Source organism: Crassostrea angulata, chromosome 5 (genome assembly GCF_025612915.1).
Source record: "Crassostrea angulata isolate pt1a10 chromosome 5, ASM2561291v2, whole genome shotgun sequence".
Classification (NCBI taxonomy): domain Eukaryota; kingdom Metazoa; phylum Mollusca; class Bivalvia; order Ostreida; family Ostreidae; genus Magallana; species Magallana angulata.
The window spans coordinates 45,183,899-45,207,019 of record NC_069115.1 but is presented as its reverse complement, the minus strand read 5'-3'; the positions used below and the strand labels follow the sequence as shown (position 1 = coordinate 45,207,019).

General features: G+C 33.5%; 1 pseudogene; it reads left to right on the top strand.

Moving 5' to 3' along the window:
- Positions 1 to 439: 439 nt before the first annotated feature.
- LOC128185997 (uncharacterized) lies at positions 440 to 22,151 on the top strand (annotated as a pseudogene).
- The last annotated feature ends 970 nt before the right edge of the window (positions 22,152 to 23,121 follow it).

The following is a 23,121-nucleotide window of genomic DNA, read 5'->3' as shown; positions in this document are numbered from 1 at the left end:
ACTTAATTCAAAAATTGTATGCTCTCTTAATGTCTCTTGATTGAAAACTTTGACAAAAAAATGAAATTCTATGAAAAAAGTTTTGATATAACGTTGTCAATTAAAAATTTCAATAGAAATTCTATGATAAACAGATATTTTATCTGCAGATTGAAGTTTTAAGTTAAATCTAAAACTGGTTCATGATCCTGATGCCAGGTGTAACTGTTATAGAAATTGAATAGAAATTTGATTACTACAGTATAAAGTTAATTTATTTTACTTTGAGTACAATATACAGTTGCATGGATGTAAATCACGAAATATACAAACAGGTACTTTGATATCACAGGGGTGGGAGATGTGATAAAGTTAGACATTTCTGACGTTTGTAAATATAGTCAGTGTATACATGAATAAATTGATAACGGTATAGAAAATAACAATGGTTAGACTGACCTTATCTGTCAGTACATGGACATGTTCATGTACATATCTGATCTCGTATGTAAAACCGTGCACAACAAATGTAATTGATATGTATATACCAACAGTCTAATGGGAATAAGATCATTTAGTCAATTTCATCATCTGTCTTAACGTGGTTTTGGAGTACACATTATACATGTGATATGGCCAGCAGTGAGGATGATCCGTCAGTAAGTGATTCTATAGTGAGGCGTAGATATAACATCAACATTTTCTTGCTTATATTTATTTTATTTAAATATGTAAAGTTAATAGTAACGGCATCAATTTTTCAAATGCGATTGTATTAATTAATCCAGAGACATAAAGTAGCATATTGTAATTTATGTCTCTGGTCAATCTAACTTTTGAAAATTGCAATTACTAGTATATCTTATGTACACCAACATTTTCTTGATGGCGAATTCGAATTAACTTCTGATTGTTAAGACAGCGTGTATAACTATTAATGTTTAAATTCTATTATTACATAAAGTCTTCTTTTAAATTCGTTTAAAATTTTTATAGAAATTGCTTGAGTCGATGTTTTCGGATGAGAAATATAAGGCCTGCTATGAGTTATACAAAGACGCCGAGGAGGCGCTCGAGGAGAGCGACCTGGACATGTTGGAGAAACTGACCCTCCAGTATCACGTGATGAAGGATACCCCTGTCTCCCTCACAGAGGTTCTCCACAGAAGAATGGAGGCTCTCAAGGAAGGGAACCACGAACTGCGCGTTTATATAGCAGGTAAGCCCCTCCTTTATGCTAAAAAAGAACCTTAATACCCACAGACGTCAGTGCATGACTACCCCCCCCCCCCCCTTCCATCCCAACTGATTAAGACCCCTGGGAGTAGTTGAGAACTAAGGATCAGAGAGAGAGAGAGAGAGAGAGAGAGAGAGAGAGAGACAGACAGATAGACAGACAGGAAGAGTGAGACAGACAGACAAAAAATATAAAGATACAGATTGATTACTCTAGGTATTTTATAATTGTTTTTTCGACCAATAATCTTAAGGAAGGAGTCTTTTTTGGTTTTCGACTTGTTTAACGTAAATTTGATTAATTAATTGTTCATTAAATCAAGACGAAAGGAAATTAAAATAGTATATTTTTCTTTCTTTTTTACTATCATTCAACTTGGCATAAAAAAGTATTCAATGTTAAGAATCTATTAAGGACTATATTTTTGGTGTGATATGGGCGTAGGAAATTAAAATATCACGTTTCGCAATTCATAATTGCTGCAGATTAATGAGTCTGTTTTAGCATTTTAAAAACAATAACATTAATGTTAGATTTTTTTACTTATGTGAACTAATGATATGATACTTAGGTTTCAGAATATGTTTTTAACTCACCTGAGCTGCAAGCTCAAGTGAGCTATTCTGATCACATTTTGTCCGTCGTCCGTCTGGCCGTCTGTCCGTCTGTAAACTTTTTACATTTTGAACTCTTTCTCTAAAACCGCTTATCCAATTTCAACCAAATTTGGCACAAAGCATCCTTATGGGAGGGCGAATATAAATTGCAAAAATAAAAGTCCGATCTGTATTCAAAGCGGAGAAAACCTTGAAACTGTAGAAAAAGGGGGTGCATTTTTAAAAATCTTCTTCTCAAGAACTACTGATTCCAATTCAACGTAGTTTAGCATAAATTATCCTTATGGGAAGGAAAATATAAATTGCAAAAATTAAGTGCTAATTCTGTTTCAAATCTGAGTTATTACGAAAATAATAATAAAGGAAAGGCGTGTTTCAATCAGTTTAATAGCTTCGGGTTCGGCATCCGGTAAAATGGGTAGGCAAGACTGCAGGAGGATAAAACGTACGCTCAACTAGGACCCCAGGTCACCTGCTTATTCACCACTACCAAATCTGTGCACTCCGCTACAAAATGTAGTGCATTGCAACTGCAAAGTGAAAGTAGAATAACTAGTACCACTACTTAGCCTTTAGAAATGATATACAACAGGCAGAAATGTATTTTTTTTTTAAAAGAATAACCCTCTAAGTATTGGAAATACACTATAGAGGATAAAAATTTCAACATTGACTGTTATTTGAAAGATATATGATATACGTTATATAGACATAAGGTAACCTGTGGTCCCCCTAAGGATAAGTTAAATGTAACACAAAATCCTCCTCATTAAAATATCAAAGTACTTCACCTTCTTACTCTGTATACGTAGGTGTAGCCTGTAGAAAGATGTAGGTTTGCCCCCCCCCCCCCCCCCCCAGCCACCAACCCATAGACTTTTTACTGATACTTTAATATAATGGTAAAATGATTTGATAATGAATTACATTAGATGACCTCTGGTTTCCGTAATGGATGCATGCCAAAACAGGTTTGTATAAAAAATATCTGACATTTTCGAGCCCGTTAGTGATGAGAACTGTGTGATATTTTTTTTTTTCATACAGAGCTGTTTTCGGCATACATCGTACTTAAAACACTGCTATTGAATTTCATTGTTGATTTACCTGAGACAGTCTGATTTTGAAGGATATCAGTACTGTAACCACGAGTAACGGTCTTATTTTAAGAAGCTCACTAAAATTAGTCTGCTGCAACAAAGGAATGACATCAAATTTGTGTTCTAACTAGAGTTCCCCTGTCTACAGGTGTTGCATGAGGGTTGGAGTTCACCACTCCCCGCTCCACCTACCACTTCCCTGGACTGGATTTTTACTCATCAAATTAAAAAATATATATTTGAATTGCAAAAATAAACATAGTAAATGCGGACCTACTGTGAAATGCATATGAGAAAAAAATGAAGACGAGCAAATCGTCACCCCTTTAACCCCCCCCCCCCCCCCCCCCACTTCCTTTGACGCAAGACTTGGCCTGGGCAAAACAAAGATAGGCAGTTATTAATCTGCCAATCTCATTAAAATTTCAGGATATTTGATGGACCAGTATATTTGTATTCGCTGTAAATATTGCTGCAAAATAATGCGTATTTGGAATTGACGATTGTCGATCTGCCTTGGCTTTTATTTTGCCACGGCCCGGGTTTGCATACCCATTTTACCAAGACTCGTATTCCATACTTCTAAAACGAGGTTCTTTAATTGTTTAAAGCAGCCATGACATTATACGAATAAGGGTCGATCTGACTATGATGAATTTGCTTGTTGTGCAGCAGTTCGCGTATGAAGGGAAATTTTTGAAACATGCAAAATATATTGTTGCCGTTTTTGTGAAGTAAATTGAGGCTAAATATTTCAATGCGTTGACAGTTTTCACACATGACGTTTGTGTTAGCTTGATCTGATTTTCGTTTCGTTTTCATTATTTCTGCTTTGTAACCTGGGAACTATCGTCTGTATTTCGTGATTTTTACGTATCAAATTAAACAGAGACTTTGGAAAATCAAACAGTTAACTGTTTACCTACGCAAATTAAGCAAAATCTGATGTATCAGAAAAGTACTGAAATACAATTCATTCTATCGGTAATTCGATCGGCATTATCTTTTGCGTAATGGTAGATTAATGCAATAGGTTTTGTTGCAATGCTCGGCATTTTCTCGAGTTTATTCAGTTTATATAGAGTTTGATATCGCTGACGAAAATATGTAGGTATATACATATATATATATATATATATATGATTCATTTTGAAAAAAAAATTGTGTTCTTTATTTGTTATAGTGAATGTTTCTTGTGTTTAATTGTTTTCAATTTCTATTTACTAACCATATTTGAGTGTTAAGCTTCAAATTATAAGCAAGATACAGAGATTTGCTCACAATTCTATGTTTGTACACAGATCTTAAAAACTAAAGATTAAAAAAGTAAAAAAAATTGTCAATATTTATTAAAAAAAAATTCAAAGTCTGTTCTTCCAGAAACCAACTTTAACATCTTATTGTATTGTAAACTTAACCTTTTTTCGTCATTATTACTCTTACTGTGCATGTGATCCTTCACTGTGTTTGTGTACATTTGTATAAACTGATTTTGAACCTCAAATACCAGTGAACTGGTCTTGAGTGAATTAAAGAATATAAAATCTTAGGCCATTCTTTTTTTCCATTTTAAATGCTGAATAGGAAATACCAAGATAAAAATCATAAGCTGAATGTAATAAACTCATGTGAACAAAATATGACTCAAACCTAGGCGAACTGTGAGCACTGTATCTTGCTCATAATTTTACGATTGACGCTGAAATTTTGGTTGAACATTAGAAATTCTCTTTGAATTAGAGTATGTTAAATACTTGTACAAACAAAATAAAAGAATGATATTCTGTATATACCTACTCTCTGGGGCCCTCTCTTTATACAATAAATAATGTGAAATCTACATCAATTTTGATAGTTTTTCAGACACGAGTAAATAAAAACGACATATTTAAAACAGTTTCCATATTTCTGACACATTTCTGTTGCGGGGATAAAGTAATTATCGCTATTCCTAAGAATATCACAGCGGAAAATTATCCTGGTTTGTACGCGAAGTAAATAACAGTCATTTAATTATAATGGAAAAGACAAATACAATTTTTGAATGTTTTTAATTTGAGGAATTGAGCACATTGAGGTACAATTTTCTTCTTCACATCTATACATGTAGGATTTTTTAAATAAAAAACAATAACTATTATATTTTTTTTAAAATACAATAACTAGTAAGTAGTTGATGAAAAAAATGTACCTATATACTCTCATATATTTTGATCGCTTTACAAAGGGGGGGGGGGGGGGGGGTGGGGCAGAACGAAAATAAAGGGGATTGGAAGTTAACAACTTAACAGTGTACCCCTACCAAATGTTTAGTTTTATATCTTGCGTAGGATTTTCTTATTCTGGTAAAAACTAGTATTTCATGAAGGTACAATGTCAAACATTACGTGTATACAAAACTAAGTGTAAAATTTATTTTTTGTTATTCTACCAAGGGACCATATGGCACAATATCTTTTGAACGCCCATTGTTGCTCAGGTGAGCGATGTGGCCCCATAGGCCTCTTGTTTAAATATGATTTGTCTATCAAATTACATTTTTAAAAGCTTTTTAAAGCGCCCATTTTATACATTGATTTTTGTATAAATTATATCACTAAAATCACGTTTTTCTTTCTTATTAAACGGTCAATATATTAGCTTTACTGTCAATTTATATCTTTATATAAAGTCTACATAATTCATAAAAATCAAAATTATTTTATTATTGAAAGCATGAAAAAATAATCAAAATTTCTTCAAAATTTAAGAAAATTAGAGGAAATGCGGGCTTAGCAATATCAATTTTAGTATAAATATTTATTCCAGTTTAGTAGAATAAGCTGATAGACATTCTGATATTCTATCATTTCATTGAAGAATAGAGTCTTCATATCTTAAAAATGTCCACAGAACTACAAAAAGCTACACTTATTTTTATCATCCTTTACGTTGAGGAAAAAGGTAGTAACCTTGACTTGACCTTTATGCGAAAACAAAAGAATCAAATTTGATTAAACTGATAGAATCATTTGGTAATATGATCCGTTTGACTGTGTCAAAATTTCATGAATTTCTTATTATAAGAAGTATGTTTGATAACGAGAAGACTCCTTCCTTAATAATGGTATAATTACAGGAGAAGTAGCGGTGGGTAAGACGACCTTTATGAACTTGTTGATGGGAGGCAGTTACCTCCCCACGGATCACGGGAGTTGTACAAACGTCTTGTGTGAAGTCCACAACAACCCCTCCAGGTAAATGATTTGTCAGTTCATAAAATATTTCACAGGGGCCTGGCAGGCATAGGAACCGATTTTCTAATACGTCACATATTTTGATAGGCATTTTGTATCTTGAACTACTGCCATTACTTACAATTGTCCTCTAACTGGACATAACTTTAAAAAAAATTTCAAAAAATTGTTTGCCTCTTTTACCATACCTCACTGGTCATAATGAAACAGTCTGAGGTTGTTTTGCTTCTTATATAACAAAGTGTGTCTTACTTTGAAATGCTTAGCAAATAGGTAAAGTTCTATGCGTTTCCTCAAGTATTTAGCATAGAAAACTGCCACAACTGTATATTCATACTCGGATAAATTGACTGAAACTGGTAAGATCGTGATTCGGTGTTGTCTGTAGCTGTATAGCCAAAATTTAATTTCATCAGAAATGGGCCAGAAAAAAACTCAATATATTTTTTTTTCTGCGCCAATTACGTTTAGAGAACATACAAAAACTTTTTTTATGCATGTGTAATGCAATTCGATTTGGGTGGAATGGTTTGGACTGGTGTAAATAATGCTTTAGCTCTTCTTTTATTACGCTTAAACTGTTAACGTTTAAATGTATTCAGAGCGGGAAATGATTCCAAGATGATTGATGTATATCACAGTAAGTAAAAAAAAATTAGATATCAACAAACTTTCTTTCCAGATTTGGAGGAATCTACTATGAAACCGAAGACCCAGCAGAAGTTCATTTATCTCCAAATTGGGATTCAGAAGAATGGGAGCGTATAAAGGCCTGTATTACAAGCAAAATGGACAACTCTCGTACAGTCACCAAAGTCAGAATTTTTTGGCCGATCGATATTTTCAAGGTTTGGATTTAAACTGAGGTCGGTGTGTTCGTACTTGCGTTTCATAATAACAATTTAGATTAAAGACCCCCTTCTTTTTCCAGAGCTACCATCATACGGAACCAAAAGACACGGTACAAATTTTTCAAACAATTATATCATTCTGAAAGACACCTTCTGTAACACCAGCGAATTGATACAATAGTTCAGTTTTACTAAGAACACTAAATGAGTTTGTATTACTTATTATCTGTGTGTACTCACGAGCTCTAGAACACTAGGTCTAGAATCACTGAAGATTTTCAGTCATTTACCAAGTAATTATTAATCATATATTGCATGACACTTGAAATGTAATTATACATTTTGAATTTTGTTTGAATGTAATCATAAATCATCAATAATTATTATTTGTACACAGTTTTACTTCAGTCTAAAACAGCTTCATAATCATGGGCCAGGTAAACCAGATTTTAAGAAATTAATCTTTCAAACGATATGATATTTACCTTTACTGTAGGGACGGTCCCACAGTGGTAGTCTAGAGTTCGGGTCGGACGAGGTCGGCATGGTAAGTCAAACTGTATTACATGTATAACGACTAAAGACACGGTGGAGATATCTGGTTACATGTATTTGCAATTTCAATTAGAGCAGAATTTTTACAAATTCTGTACATTTGTCGACGAACATTTAGCTGATCGTAAAATGCCCAAAAATGTGTACTATATTTCACGTGAAAGGAAAACATCCAATAACGTTTACAAACATTCAGTTGAAATAACTTATTATAACTAACAATACTATTAATATTGATTAACATTCAAATGAAATAGAAAAAAAAATAATATTAGTTGAGTGGAAAACTAATAACAATATTGACTGTCTCATGTTAAGTTTAAAAAAAAAAACTCTGGTAGTAATATTGAAATTTAGTTCTAAGTAAACACCCAATATATTTTGTTAAAAAGAGGAAAACTCACGATTATATTGACAATAACATTCAGCTGATAGAAAAGCGTTCAATAATATCTATGTTTAGTCAGTGCAGAGGAAACATTTTTTCTGAAGGAAAACTCCCAATAATATTGATCTATATTTAGTTGATACGAAAACGTCCATTAGTATTGACTAACATGTTCAGATGAAAGGCAAACTCCAAAAAATTGATATATTCAGTTGAAAGGCAAACTCACAATATCTAGTTCAAAGGCAAACTCCCAATATTCAGTTGAAAAACAACTCCCAATATTCAGTTAAAAAACAAACTCCCAATATTAAGTTGAAGGAAAAACTCCCAATATACAGTTGAAAGGAAAATGTAACGCCATAAATTATATTCAGTTTAATTCTTTTCATATATCATCATTTTATTTCACATGTTTATTTGTATACCCGTTGCTCCCGAAGAGCAACCGATGTACCGGTATTATATAATGTGACCTCATTAAGGCGGCTGCTCTTAACGAGCAACCCTATGTGTATATAAGGGTGCGAGGGTCACAGAGAGTTAGAGTTAGAATTGTTGTTGTTGTTGTTGTCGTAGATATAGTCAGTGCTTCTTCTTGGATTTATTTTGTGACGATATTAAATTTGTAAATAATGTAAATAAATTGTAAAATAAAACTTGGATTTTTCACTCAGGAATTATACTCAAAGGAAGGATTTATCACAGTTATATAAATTAATTATGCCGTAACCGCTCGACGGCGCTACACAAACCCCTAGTGTTAATTGAAAGGCAAACTCCCTATTTCAGTTGAAATGCAAATTCCCAGTATTCAGTTGAAAGGCAAAATCTCAATATTCAGTTGAAAGGCAAACTCCCAATATTAAGTTAAAAGTCAAACTCCCAATATTCAGTTGAAAGGCAAACTCCCAATATTAAGTTAAAAGTCAAACTCCCAATATTCAGTTGAAAGGCAAACTCCCAATATTAAATTAAAAGTCAAACTCCCCATATTCAGTTGAAAGGCAAACTCCCAATATTAAGTTAAAAGTCAAACTCCCAATATTCAGTTGAAACGCAAACTCCCAATATTGATTAAAAGTAAAACTCCCAATATTCAGGTGAAACGCAAACTCTTGATAATATTGATTAACATTTAGTTGAAAGGGAAACTGCCAATAATATTCATGGATTTTCCCGGGGTTGATCCTGACCACAAGGAACTGTTCCAACCTTATATCAAACACACCGATAGGTGCCACACGTTCATCTTTGTCATCGATGCACACAGGGACCATGGAGTACACGGACCAACAGTAAGTTAACAATATCTATACAAACATTACTCAATTAAAATTTTTTGTGTTTCTTCATAAAAAATCTGAGTTGCGTTGTGATGATTTTTCTAACGTTAAATGTCATTTGACTACTGAGTACCTTCACTACATAGGCTATGGTAAATATATCAAGGTGCTTGGGGGTTTTTCCTCTTAAAAGTCATCATATACTAGAGAAAATGTGTACATGTATGTTAAAACATACATAATTCAGGCTTTGGGGCGAATTACATTATAAAGTAATGCATTACATTACCATTACTTCATGAATTTGGGCATTGAATTTTAATTAATTTTCTTGAAACAATGCATTACTTTACCATTAATTTAGTAAAGTAATACATTACCATTACCATTAGGCCTACTTTGTAAAAATTTGTCAATAATAAGTTTTAAAAAAGAAAGCTGAAAAGATTTTTAGCAAATGTTTTACATATAATACACAGATTAACTTTTCTACAGGTTCATGTTCACTATCAGGTTTAAATTAAATGACTTATACAAGATTAGTCTTGCACTTTTTGATCATTTAAGTTTTAAGGGTTTCATCTTTTAACTGCATCCTGTTGGGTTTGAACTTCTACTGGAGCAGTGGAATCTTGGATCAAAAGATACTGTTTGGCAATCTTTATCTTACGATATGTTTAGTGTTCAGGCAATAAGAGAAAAAATACACGAATCTTGTATTTTGTATCAGTCCAAACTAATGTACTTAATATCAAACACAGGTATTGAATTGAGAGAGAGTGAGAGAGAGAGAGAGAGAGTAATTATTTTCAAAATGGATCTACCTTTGCTTAAATTGGTGCTAGATTTTAAGTCAATGAATGAGATATTCGTGTTTGGAAAATTGGGCTCTGTCCCACAACATAACAAACAAATCTTTATTCTTCTGAGACAAATATAGCATATAGCCTTTAATATCACACTATAACACTTTGTTTTAGCTTCAGAAACTAATGACTGATATAGCAGATGCAATAGCGCTGGAAAACACTACTTTAGACCCGGAAAATGCATTATTTATTTGCACAAATTGTCCCCAAAAGCTAATGAAAGACAAGGAAAAGCTATTGGAACTGACAGAAAAGGTTCTTAACAGAATTCAAATGTGTTGGCCAATGGTGGTGAGAAATCAAATTCTCTTTTTGGATGATATGGAGCAAGTGAGTTTTATAATACAACTAACAACTTCCCTCTTTTTCGTTTTTTTTAAACATTATTTTATTCAGTATAATATATTGAATAGAATTGGGCAGCAGGCACAGCCTATTTTAGCCCTCTCCGTCTTTTTCTTTGCATAGTTGAAAACCCTTACGGAGATTGGCATAGTGTTTTCAAAAATATTAAATAAGAGCACTGCCAGAACAGACAGAATGTAGCAATTTTATTAGCGTGTGTTATAAAATCAATGTCCTTCCCATATGTTCATTGGGTCCAGAATGTTCATGTAAAGAGTTCATCCATATAGATGACACTATTGCTAATAATTAAAGATTCCAATCTCTCTCTCTCTCTCTCTCTCTCTCTCTCTCTCTCTCTCTCTCTCTCTCTCTCTCTCTCTCTCTCTCTGACCCTGTCTATGTCTCTCTCTCTCTCTCTCTGACCCTGTCTATGTCTCTCCTCGTGAAACGGAAAAAAAACTTTTCATGTCTTTTTCCAGATTAGCAAATCACCAGATAGATCCAGTCTGATGAATTTGCAGAAGGGTCTGGTAAATTTTCTTGTGAAATCCGAACGTCTGCTACTTGAGGAACACTGCATGTAATAACTGTTTTATGCCATAAATTATTATACCATATTTCCAATTTTTAACATAACAGTAAGCAGTAACTAAAAATGAGACACCCTATATTACATGTTTAAAAAGGCTTTGAAAAAGAAGACATTCCCAAAATTAGTTTTGAGAAGGTTAAACGAAAAAGCCTTATTTCAAATTGTTACGTTGACTCAATTGTAGGTGGTTGATGGGATTACTAGAATGCACCTCTGCTTACCTAAAATTTGGAAATAAGTGGAAATCTTTAGAAGACGTCACCCGCGTTGATACAAGAACACGAGAACTCATCGAGGGCTTGATTCGTTTTCATGACGATCTTACAAGCAACTCCAGTACAATACAGGAAATTGAAGACATTCAAAAACAATATGAAGATAGAATACGCAGATATTTAGACCACGAAATAACATTGAAAGAACTGACAATATCTGATGTTTCTTTAATAGGCGACCGTATAGGACGAGGGCTTAATAGCTTTCAGGAAGCTTGTGATAAGGAAATTGAAATAGTAATAGAAAAACTCAGAGATAACATTCAAAACACACTCCTGTATGGGGGAATAAAAAAAATCGAAGATAATACTGAGAATGACTCTCTATTTTTGAAAATGCTCAGTGTTTCTTTAATGGCGGTTTTCTTATGGCCAATTGGGTTGAGTGTAGCTGCGATTGCCATTTTTGAATTTGTCAAATCTATCAAAGAACATGACGTCATTTCCAAGGAAACTCTGATAAAAAAGGTTGTGGCAACAATAAAAGAAAACATAAAAGCTAAACTAACCAAAATTCTGATAGAGGTAAACCGACAACGACTCGACCTTGTGGAGATCCTCGACCAAAACAAGAAAAACAGGCTTTTGACAATACGTAGCGACAAAACGAACGTGTCGCAAAGATTCGATGACATTGCAAGACGTCTCTGGGACGTATATGTCGGTCAAGTCATGGAACATGACTTCTCACAAAAAGAAATTACAGTATACTACGAAAAGAGTCATTCCGGTAAACCTGTATATGATGCAGAAATAAAATCTCGGAAGAACGAATATTTTGTGGTGAAAGAGGTCCAGACCATACTGAGAGGTCGAAGTGGTAGAGACTTTGCAGGGAGAGAGAGCGAGAAAAAAATGGATAATAACTCAATCCTGTATGATTCTTCGATATTCCGGGAAAGATATATTCTACGGTATGATCGATTACTACAGAATATACTGTTTTCTAAAAGCATAAAACTTTCAAAGTATGGAACATACTAGTATCTGAACAAAAGGACTTAGTGAACAATATTTATTTTTGTTGTTTGTTTTTTTTTTTCTGTCTCATGTACCTATCGTTCATTGACTGTTTATTGACTTGTTTTCTTTCTCTATAAACCCAAAGATTTTGACAAAAACTAGTACAAACAAAGTTTAAGTATTTTCTAATTCAAAACGAAGCCCCCATACCAAGGGATATAAATGTAATTTAGACGTAACGAAATAGGATGTAGTGTTGAAAAAAATCTTCTTGGGAAAAGATAACAAGAAATCACATAAACAATCGCATAAACATCCTTTCACAAAGTGGAAATGAATAATAACAAACCATGACTAACGGGTACCTAGGAACGGGTTCAAGTGAAGTCCAAAGTAAGAGGAAAAAACCTAATTGAATTTGTTCCATAACTATGCATTTAACACAGAAATATGCAGCACAATATTTAATATGAAAAGAGTCATTTTAATTTAACATAATTTAATTTTTTAGGCATTTGTCAATGAAGAAGGCGGATGAAGATCATAGATACTTTGTTCAATACGAGGGATCTGCGGGACGTGTAGATAATAATCACTACTATTTACAACTCATCATGAAAAAATACAAACATAGCCTGCAATGGATCGTTATAAATGAAAAGTTAACCGACGAAAAGAAAGCAAAATATGCTAAAGCAGCCGCACGAGGGCTGCGCTTTGTCCATAAACACCGAGTAATGCACCGAGATGTGAAACTCTCAAACTATTTGGTAAGTCAGATGAGTATCTTGATGTATTTGATCTGTGTTATTATAATGACGGCCTAACATATTAAACTTAAACCAAGCTAAGAATACAAATTGTCGTGATCAAACTCCCAGTAAATGAAAAGTTTGGTTTCTTAGTTATATTTTTTAAAGTTTCATTTTTTCTTTCCAAGGTCGATGATGACGATAATGTTGTAATCTGTGACGTAGGCCATTCTAAACACACGGACGGTGTTCAGACAATTCGTGGCAGAGGGACTCTCCTGTATCTAGCTCCTGAACTTCGAGACTTCTCGCATCCACACTCTACAGCATCTGATATTTACTCTTTTGGATTGATGTTGTGGGAGCTGTATCATGGAAAACTTATAGAAAATGAAATATTTATTGACCAACACGTATTGAAAAAAACTGATGACAAGTTGGATATATTGGTTAGGAAGTGTCTAAATAAAAACGCCCAGCAAAGACCAAGCATCGGAGATATAGTTGTGCGACTAGACAATATATTTCCTTGAATATTTAGCTATAATTTACGTTTTGTAATACACCAGTTTTTGGACAGTATGATGGTAGTCATGAAAATGATAAAAAAAATCTAAGCAAGTCAATGTCTATAGTTAAATGACATAAAAAGCATTGGTTGCTGTGGGCATACTTTGCCAGGTTAACAATAGATATTAAAAATTCATTTTTTATGTTTGAGTAATACCAATGACAAAATGCCTCAAAATATTAAAATTTCACTTACTTTTTTCAGCTTGTTACCATAGCAACAGTTCTCACCTTTATCCATAATCATAAAGGTGGCTAAAAAAATGATTTGAATTTTTTAAATTTTAAATTTAATGAGTAAATCATATTTTGAGTTTTCGCTTAAGTTACCATGGAAAACACTTTAGAAATATGCGTTTCTCTAAAAATGGTGGGTTTTTTTCCCTAAAAAAAATGTCAACGTTTAATTGGAAATCCTCAGTTATTTACTTTACTTACAATTTGTTCTTAATTAAGCATTAAAATGATATTTTGCCATCTTTACCTTCTGTTATAATTTGGCAATGGGACTACACAACAACATATAAATGAAAACTTTAAATAGTTTTTTTTAACTAATCAAAGTGAATAAAACTGTAAAATATGAAGAAAATTAGTCACCATTTGTGGCAACCGAATGTTAATTTTTATATAGAATCGATCACAAATGATATGAGAATTCGAAAACCGGTATTTTAATGTAAATGTTATAAATAAAATAAATTATCTTGTTTCTAATGTTTCTTTTAATGCAATTTCGAGTGCAATTTAATTATCATAATTTAAACAAAATCTATGTAATAAGCCCCTGAAGTTGATGTGCATTCTTATAATTTCGAAAAAAAGTAGTATGGATTCATGCTGCATATAATCACAATATCACATATCATATTTAAGTGTACCTGCAGCATGTGCAGGTCTGTAGCTCCCGCTCTGAATAAATTTTGATGGAGCTACAGGTCGGTTTGCGGGTTTAAGAGAAAATCTGAGGCAAGCAAATTAAGTGATGATATCACGAGTAAAGTGTCCGAATAATTTAATGTTATTATATATTTTACAGAAATTGTATTGAAATAGGGTTAATCAACCCTGAACTAGTGCATTTTTTTGGTGCGTCGTAAATTGCAGCTTTTTTGGGAGTTGATTTTAATCAACTCTCCTATGCAGTTACTCTGACAAACCGAAAGTGAAACAGTGTTTGGACCAAAGCACGAATCATCGCCGCTGACAGGAATTAGTTCTTGAGAATAATTGATAAATTCGAAATAATGTATGCTAAAGCATTGTTTTTCAAGGAAACATATTAATAAATACCTTGAAAACAGTCAGATTTTAAATGATACGAACAATTTAGATATTTTTTGTAGTTGTATGTATTCTTACGCCAGAGTCTCGTTCAACTCGACGCTCGGCTGTCTCCGTAAATCTCCGACAAGCAGAGAGTCTCTCTTGCTTGTCGGGGATTAACGGCGATAGCCGAGCGTTGGTTGAACGAGACAAGAGTTCAATATTGCTTGGATCCATAAATTTTCCAGAAATATTTCTATCACTGAAACATAGTTTGATGAATTTATTCTATCTTTAAAAATATGGGGTTGTACTGACTACCATCAAGGAAGAGTCAACTTGTTGCTAATGCACATCTTTATTCAGTCATTGTATAACTAGAATGATGATTTACGACATGATGACGTGACTTGATGCAATGACACGTGATGTTACTATAGATGTGATGATGTGACTTGATGCAATGACACGTGATGTTACTATAGATGTGATGATGTGATTAACTGGAAAAACAAAGAAAACATACATAAGTTTTGATGCTATGAATAAACAAACAAAACACACTCAGCATATGACAAATATCACTAGTAAATATATATGCCCCTGCTCTTGTAAACAATACTTTCACTTATATATATATATGCTCTAGTAAATTAGCAAATATAACGAAACTCGTACTACTAGCAAATTACACAATTCAAAATGAATATATATGTACGCCTATGGTAGAGTGCACAAAACATCGCATCCAAACAATAAAACCTTAAATCCCTATATATCACACAATAGAAACATGCTACGATGATACTTATAGCTTTAAATTTATATAACATTCTAGATATATCCCTTGTGCCAACATTCTAACATGTTACTAAAAATACATCTTCACAGTTGAACACTTTTGTTTACACATTTATATCAACTTTCTGCACAAAACAATACACAAGCAGATTTCATGTTAACTTACCAACTTAGAAGTTTTCTCTCATAGAAACAAACATAGTAAACATGGTAAATGTAAATGGTGTTCAGCACAGGGACTAGGAAAAAATCTAAACTGCTCGTTCCCCGCGAAAAATCCCAATAACAAAACCAAATCCGGAAATCCGGAATATTCTAAAATTCAAACTCAATCCGGAAAAATGTATATAATGTTAAATTGGCTATAACAGGGGTTTTATCAACATTCTTGACTCGAAAAAGTCCGAAAACTCATATTATAAAAATGTGCGTAATTCAAATACAGATTAAAAACTACCTTTACTTGTCATGCAAAATAACATATCATTGATTTTAAAATAAATAAACATCGATAAAATCAACTCCCGTCAGTTCTCCGGTACTTTGATTTAACATGTACTGAACTGTAGCTCCTATTATACATGATCACATTTTTTTATGTTATGGCTAAATTTGATGCGAATCTTGGATAAATTCTATAAAAGAAACTTTAATAACTTCAAATAGGGGGATGGGGTTTGCAAAGATTTTTATTATCTTGATGTATAAAGGAAAATAACTTAATATTAGTATAATTGTTTTGAACGAATTTTGCTTGTATAGATGAAATATTGTGGTAATTAGTTATATTAAAAAGATTAAACAAGATTATGTTTTCCTAAAGGCTATTATAGAAGGAATTAAATACTAGTAGATTGTGACGCTGAAATGGCGCCTCCCTATTTCAACAGCATTAAGCTGTTTTAATATTACAAGATTAAAGTACAAATAATATTACATTATACTGTGAAATCAAAGATTTCGTGGTGGATCAATTTTCGTGGAATTCGTGGGTATCTCTCACCCACGAATTAACATCTTCCACGAATAAATGAATTAGGACCGTAAAGTTATATTACCTTTTGTGAATATCAGAGAATACACGAAATTACGTCCCCATGAACCTGAAAATTGAAGCAATCCACGATTGACCCCCATGAATTTTAATAATTTCACAGTATTACTTGTATTATATTTACATTTTCCAGTGTCTTTGCCTGTGATAACACTACGTATCGATTTTGTACTATATAACCTATACTTCAAATTGAGGCGCCAGTGGTGTTTGCTTATATATATTTAAATATTTAATCGTACGATGGTTTAGAATTATATAAATATAAGTAATAAGGAATCATTCTTTGAATATTATGAGGTGATAATTTCGGTTGAGGCGTGATCAAATCCAATGAAGACCGAAGAGCAAAATTATCACTTCATAATACTCAAAGAATGGTTCTTTATTCCTTAAATGCTTCACAAAAACTATTTATCATCACATTAACATCTATCCACTGATATTTGTAGAATTTTATAATTTTGCTCTTGATGTAAATGAAAAAAAAATCTGTACGTATGGGACAGCTATTGTAGATTTTAACATCCTGCTGTTTAAGGAAAAAATGCATTTCGAAGGACTTATCTACTACGTTAATAAACATTTCCGTAAATTAGATATGATAATGACATAACAAATTCATAATAGCGTGATATTTCATAAACGATCTAAAAAATATTCAAGGTTACATCACACTTACATACACAATTATTCTTTAGGTAGCTATTTCAAGTAATTGATATCCTCTATTATAAAATGTACAGTCTTCCTTGGCAAAGTATCAATTCCAACGCGTAATTTACTTTGTATGTATGAAATAATACTATGAAATCGACCTGGTCTGAGATGAAAAGAGTATTACATATTTTAAAATGAAAGTGAAGCCTTTGCTTAAGGTATTGTGACTAGTGACTTACTAGTAACTCAGGACTCTAGGACAACAGCCATCGAACTAGGTACATGGTCTACTATATATATATATATATATATATATATATATATATATATATATATATATATATATATATATATATATATATATATATAATTTTTTTTCCAGATCGTTCAATGAAACATGGAAATATCGGAAAGGATTAGCATGAAAGGCAACAAACCAAATGATACAAGTCCATCTGACAAGAGACATGATGTACCCGACAACAACATGTTGTTCGTATGTGCTATTGAGCTAGGGCTGATGTATTCTGGTTATGCGTATTCCACAAGGGTCGATCCAAAGGATATATTCTGCCCTCACTGGAATTCATTAACTGCAGGTACTACCCACCTGATTCCCACTGTAATTCTTCTGGACGAGAAACAGAATTTCTTGGCTTTTGGTTATGAAGCTGAAGAAAAGTACTTAGAGTTAGATGCCGAAGAAAAGAAGAGCTGTTACTTCTTCCAACGATTTCAAATGAACTTGTATGATAAACTTCGATCAGGAGAAGTATGATGTCATACAAAATTTGCATTTCAATTTTGTAACTTACTAAAGAATATATATGTACACTGTATTTAAAATTTGTTTTTTTTTTCAGAGACTGTCTCCTGAGACAAAGGTTTTCGATGTCAAAGGAAAAGATTTACCTGCTGTAGATATTCTTTCTAATGCCATTAAATACCTCAAAGATCACATGCTAAATGAACACAAAACTTGGCAAACCGCAATAGAAGAAGTAGATATTTTTTGGGTGTTGACCGTTCCAGCAATGTGGGGTGATCCTGGAAAACAATTTATGATACAAGCTGCTGAGAGGGTAATATCAATGAAATGAAATTTATTCCTCTTTCAATTTCTGATTTTTTTAAATTGTCATTTAAATGGGTTTTGAGTCCTAAAAACATATATGAACAGGAAATACATATATATCTTCACTTGGTTCCATTGTTCTCTATTTTTCAGGCTGGAATGGACAACAAACGTTTAGCGATCATATTGGATTCAAAAGCGGCATTCATCTACTGCAAAGACTTGCCTGTGAAAAAATTTGATGGATGGTCTGACAGTGTTGACATGTTTTCTCTTGGACAGAGATGTCTTCTCTTGAACGCAGGGGGTAAGAGTCAAACACCAACTCTTTGAGGTATTCAATGTATAACGACCACATTTTGTGCCTAATATATGAATGGTCCGATTGTCTTAACAATGATATCATTTTGGAGTTGTTGTCACATAAAAATACCGGTACTTCAACATTTTCATAATTTTGATTATTGTCCAATTAAATTGCACATTGATTTTTACAATGAATGGTATCTGCAACTGATATTGTATTAAGATATTGTGAAAAGTAACTTAACATTTATACAAATCTCATTTTGAATATATGCATAGACTTTCTCTTTATTAGAATACGAAATTCTTTGAAACATTAGATAATTTGACAAAATTTAAATTTTCTTCTTTTCATCAAAAGAAGATAACTCTTTAAGTTTAAGATGCAAAATGACCGGCTTCTCTTATGTTGTCTGATTTAAAATGATTTAAAACTGTTCAATTATACATTTCATACCTTTAAGATTTAAAGGCGCAAATTGTGTCGTTACATAGGCTAGGTGCAAGAAAACGTTTTCGAATTTTTGAATGAATGAATGTGCACTCTTACGGGTCCCCCTACGGATGGAATGTCATTATCGAAATAGTCATATAAACGTTTTGTCCCTAGATGTTTGTCTCGCTGGGTGCACTGGTTGTCGGTCCTAGTCACATGTTCCTTCCGGATCACATTGTGGGTTGAATCCCCGATGTACACTAAATTGGTGTCCTTCGCATTCCGGCGACATCCATGTCTAGCGTCCGTTAGAATGCTAATGGCTCCTGGTCCATATCCTGTTCTGAGCTTCTTATTTCTTCCCGTAGCGCGTTGCCACACGAGGTATTCTTTTCATCTTGGACAGTCTGTGGATTTTGGGAAATGAGTTCCTTCTCATCTTGAAGTTTTTATGTCTGTCGACTTGGTTAGGAAGTAGGCCCGTACTGAGTGATGCGTGCATTAATCGTGTGTTGGCGAGAAACGTTCCATTTTGTAGGAATAGGGAACTGGTCCATGAAACGCAATGTCCGTATGAACATTTTAAGCTGTAGACGACCACAGTTCTTATCATGACTACAAGTAAGTCTCTCAGCACAATGTTCACTATGTTTATACACCGAATCCAGAAGGTTCAGCAGGGAACTTCCGGTTGACACAAAGTAATGGGAATCCCTGTCGTCCTCCGGAGTCCTGGGTGCTCGAGATGCATGAGACGATTCATCCGAATTGTTGACACATTCTCTTCTTTCCCTGTAAATGTCTTTGATCATCCTCATCTTTTCTTTTGTCATGGAATTCACAGAATCATCTCCTGGGTGTTCCAGTTTGAATGCATTTGAACGTTTACGGGCACTTTCTGGGGTCAAATAAAGATTAAATAAATATATCGTGTAACCGCTATGAAATCTGCAATACGAGTGGTTGGTATACATACAGTAACATATTAAGGATACGATTGTGTGGTATACTGTTTTGATAGCAATAAAAAATTGGGGTGTATGAGGTGGTTGAATGTTATGATAACATTTAATCGTATGCTTAAGGGTAGAAGGAGGGGGTGTATGTTCATGGTGCATTACTTTCGTAATGATATAATCATAATATAAATCAGTTCCCCATGTATCTGAATTAAGTGTTGTGATGTGTTTGGAAACGTTAGCCATTATTAATTATGAAGCATTTGTAAATCAAATTCCTACGTAAATACATGTAATGATATTTCCAGCTCTAGACACACGGAGGCCTCTCCAATGCAGAGCCTTGTTTTTGGGGGGAGGAGAGGGTTGTTTTTTTTAATTTTTTTTTTAATTTGATAATTTAACAATGATGCATGTCAAATAAATACATTATAACACATTTGAGAGTCAGTAAACAAGTCAAGTCCGTATAGAGTCAGGTTCTTTACTGCCACATATACCCCATATAGGGCTGGTTTTCCAGGTTTGGGTACCATGACCGGACTTGACTTTGGACACAATCAGGCATAATGTCCCTCTTGAAGCCATTCGACTGCCAGACGTACACTTTTCTTCGAGATTCCCTGCTGACTGCGGTCAATTTTCTTGCCGAGCGTCATCCCACATCCCGCGATTACTAAGCATGGTCCAAAATTTTCTATATAGCTTTTTCCTGTTCTGATGATTTTTTCTGGACGTTGCATGGTTGATATCAGGCCACCATAACTGCTGATGAGTTTCTTCCAATACGCACGGTCGGCAGAAGCAGTCTGGACATTACGGTTTGTCTACAGTTCCCTCTATGACCGGTCTATGCGAAACTTATTTAGCATATTTATCGATATTTATTCATATTTATTTCATTTAATTTTATTAGTTCTCATTTACGTAGAATTCACGGTAGCATACGCGGTAAACATAAAAGGACAAAAAGTAATTGTTCGGGCGCAACGAGCGTCAGCCGCCGTATACACATCGCTGTCAATCACCCTCTTTCACCCAAATGCAATGCCTGAGTTAGCTTGATTGATAGGTGTGACCAGATAGGTAAATTGTAAGGCGTGCCTTTTTCATCGGTCTTTAAGGACAATTTATTTTATTTTATATTTCTTGTCTTTCGATTATTATTCATGTTTTATTTGCAAAGATGGAGCTGTTGATTTGACAGCTTTCGAAGTGAAGCCTCAAGAGGAACTACACGTATTGATTCATGCTAGCTGGAAAGACTGCAGTGGTATTATTGTGAACACGACTTTTATACAGTTGATGATTGATATTGTTGGGGGGGGAGTTTATTGATTCGTATTGTCAAAATAACACTGCTGATTATCTTGATTTGTTACGGCTAATTGAAAGGAAGAGATACGAAAAAGTAGATGAGGACATTATAATGAGAGAAGTAACTTTGAAAGTCCCGCCGACCTTTGTAATAAAATACAAAGAAAAAACGGGTAAAGATATCTCCCAAAGAGTTAAAGAGACCCAATTCGCAAAATCGTTGAAATGGACCAAAGACAAAATGCGAATAGACAAAGACTTGTTTCAAAGTTTTTTCAATCCTTCATGTGAAAAGATTGTATATAATGTTAAACAAACTCTGTCTAAACCAGAAGTTAAAGGATCCAAAGTAATTTTGATGGTTGGTTGCTTTTCGGAATCAACAATTCTACAAGATGCTGTAAAAGAAGCCTTTCCGGAATGCTTAGTAGTGGTTCCGCATAAGGCGAGTCTGGCGGTCCTCAAAGGTGCTGTGCTCATCGGGCATAGCCTTTTATCCAACAACGACAGACCAGTAATAGAAGCTGAGTTTTTGCGCCAGAACACAACTAACTAGATATCAAAACAGATGTAACAGACCAGTTGTTGCACTAGAAAGCAGTTAACCAATTATTGCAAATGGTAACAAAAGATCATTTGTCGTGTCAAGCAACGATAGACCTGTAACTCAACAGACAACAACATACAAGCTGTTGTGTCAGTGCGTCAATATAAATCATATAATCTGAATGTATACCTTATACAGAAAATATTACAATTTACATATCCGTATATATCCTTTTCTTTATCACACCTTATGTCACCCCGAAACACCAAGACTAGCTAGGACATCTGGCTAATATTGGTCGTTTGTTACGACGAGAATATTGATAAGTTACTATTGTACAAGTACACAATTTGTAAAAAAGGTACATTATTAGTTTTATCGAACTGCTACTTTGTCAATATGGTTTTTTTTTTTATCATTTATTGCCTTTGCGTGGCTGTATATGACAACTATATGGTATTATATTGCCCTAATGTACTTAACATATATTCATCATTTTCAATTTTACAGCAGTTTGTAGAATTTGTTTTGTTTTAGTTTAGTTTAGCCATATTGTTTATCCTAAGGACAAGCATTTCAATGAGTTTATGCATTTTATAATAATTTGTTATTGGCCTTATTGGCGTTTACATATTCAGCAGTAACCTTTATTTATTTGCATATTTTTACTTTTATCTATCTTTTTTATCTCTTTATTAATTTATTCTTATGTGTTTTTTTCTTATTGTTTTATCTGGATTATTTTTTTTATTACAAATTAAATATTGCTCAAGCCCTGACATGCCTAGCTCTGTTTCCTTATATAAAGCTCTCCATAAGCTCATGTATCACATCTTTACAAAAGTAAACTAGAGCACATTGCTTTAAACATGATCATATTTTTGTGGTTGTGAAACAGAACCAAAAAAAAGCAAACAGTTTTTGATTTTCATAAGCAAACATATGAATTATTTATTTACTCGATTTACTCAGCCACTGCTAATTAACACCGGGGCACATAAAATATACATTGTTTCTCTGCATTGCATCGCTTATTATACTGAAAAAAATTGGACTATCCCACTTATATTTACAGTAGATCA